This window comes from Mandrillus leucophaeus, unplaced genomic scaffold (assembly GCF_000951045.1).
Source record: "Mandrillus leucophaeus isolate KB7577 unplaced genomic scaffold, Mleu.le_1.0 Scaffold718, whole genome shotgun sequence".
Classification (NCBI taxonomy): domain Eukaryota; kingdom Metazoa; phylum Chordata; class Mammalia; order Primates; family Cercopithecidae; genus Mandrillus; species Mandrillus leucophaeus.
Genome location: NW_012107786.1, coordinates 583127 through 585038, shown reverse-complemented (window position 1 = coordinate 585038; position 1912 = coordinate 583127). Strand labels below are relative to the sequence as shown.

At 50.1% G+C, this 1912-nt stretch overlaps 1 protein-coding gene across 1 annotated transcript in view; it reads right to left on the bottom strand.

Moving 5' to 3' along the window:
* SART1 (squamous cell carcinoma antigen recognized by T cells) overlaps positions 1 to 1906 on the bottom strand; it is a 22103-nt gene extending 20197 nt beyond the window's left edge. The window contains exons 1-2 of the mRNA XM_011965222.1: positions 1812 to 1906; positions 33 to 90 (exon numbers count right to left, since the gene is read on the bottom strand). The gene's annotated coding sequence lies outside the window, so the exon portion shown is untranslated. The remainder of the gene's footprint in view (positions 1 to 32; positions 91 to 1811) is intronic.
* Between the last annotated feature and the right edge of the window lie 6 nt (positions 1907 to 1912).

The window sequence follows — 1912 nt, the reverse complement described above, 5'->3', positions numbered from 1 at the left end:
AACAAAGTGGAAACAAGGGAGACAATACTCACTTGGTCTCCTCAATGCTGAGTGAGGAGGCATCGCCTGAGCTAGTTTTGGAGCTGGCAGCTGGAAGAAGAAGAAGCATGGCTCAGGAGCTGAACATAGGGCCAACAAGCCAGCATCACTGCCTCCAACTGCAGGATCAAAGATGAGGGCCCCTCACCAGCACCTGGGCCTGATGAAACACCAGAAAACAGCAGCTTCTTCCACCCAAGCTCCCCAGCAGCTCCTCTGCCCGAGTCCAGTCTCAGAGCCCTGCCTCTTCTGCACACCTTCCTATCCTCACCCAAGAGATCCAAACTGCTACAGTCACCATTCTGCCCTCTCCTTTTTACTTTCATTTTTTTTTTTTAAGAGACAAGGTCTCTTAAAGAGATGGAGCAAGACTTTGTCTCAAAAAAAAAAAACCCTCTTCCTTTCCTGCATTCCCATCCTGTATCTTAAAGGCTCCACTCTCCACCTGGGCCCTGGATCCCAATCTCTCCAGGCTCCCCAAAGTCACCAATCTCTTTCATTTCTAATCTAACGGGTTCTTTTCAGTTCTGGTTTTGCTTGATCTCCTGTGGTATATGGGACTGCTGATCACTCCCTCCTTCTAACAATACTCTGTTTCCAAAGTTCCCATGACACAAAGGTTTTCCTGCCTCTTTGGTTACTCTACCTCCTTTTTTTGGTAACATCTTTCTCTGCCTACTACTAACATAAAGGCATTTCTCAGGTTCTATTCCTGACCCCGGCTTCTCATGTCGCATTCTTTCGCGGGCTTCACTGGCCACCCAGATACTGACTCCCAATGGTTTTATCCAGTCCAAACTCTGGATTTCCCTATGCACATAAACCTTGACAACCCCAAAAGTGAATTATCTTCCCCCACCCCGCTCCAAATCTCCTTCTCTTCCCTACTCCTCAATTTCAGTAGAAATGACACTCACTACCTATCTGGCTGCTCAAGCCAAAATTCAAGGAGTCATCCTCAATTCCTTCTCCTTCCCACCCTCATACAAGTGCTGAGTTCTGTTCATTCCTCCTCCAAAACACCTCTCCAACCTGTCCACTTCTCTCCACTCCACTGCTGCTGCCTTGGTGCAGGCCACCATCAGCCTTCACCTGGTCTGTAGCCCTCCTGATTTCCTGGTCTCCAATCCTGACTACCTTTGACTAAGTTCTCAATCCAGTAATGTTTACAAAATACGGATCTGAGCAACTCACTCCTCAACTCACAGCCAAGGCTCCCTACTACCTTGTCAAGACAATCTACATTTCTTAACAGAGCCTACAGTACAGGGTCCTTTGCGTTCACATCCCTGCCTATCTTACTCCTTCATTTCTCTACCATGAGCCCTACACGATTCGTCCAATACGATTCGTCAAATACCAGGTTTTTCTTGCCTCTGCATATGCTGACACTACTTCATTCATTCATTCAACACATTTATTGAGAATCTGTGACTGTACCAGACAACTGAGGAAAACGGAAGCTCTCTGTCCTCAAGGAGCCAAGTGGAGACAGTCTACCTCTAATCCCAAACAATCGTAGAAAAGCTTTTTTGAGACAGAGCCTCGCTTTGTTGCCCAGGCTGGAGTGCACTGGCGGGATCGCAGCACACTGCAGCCTCGAACTCCTGGGCTCATGGGATCCCGTAGAAAGACTATTTAATAAGAGTTTATATAGACAGTCTGGGGGTTTCCCGGTCCGGAGAGCTTTGCTGACACTGTGCGCACACCCAGACCCGCACGTTCCGGGACCCCTGCCCGACCCGCCCCCTGCGCAGGCCCCGCCTCCTCACCGGCCTCATAGCCGTCATCGCGTTTCTCCCGCTTCACACGCCGCTCCGAGGGCTCTGCCTGGCTGCGCTCCCGCCCGTGCGTGCTGCTCCGGGCCTCAGCT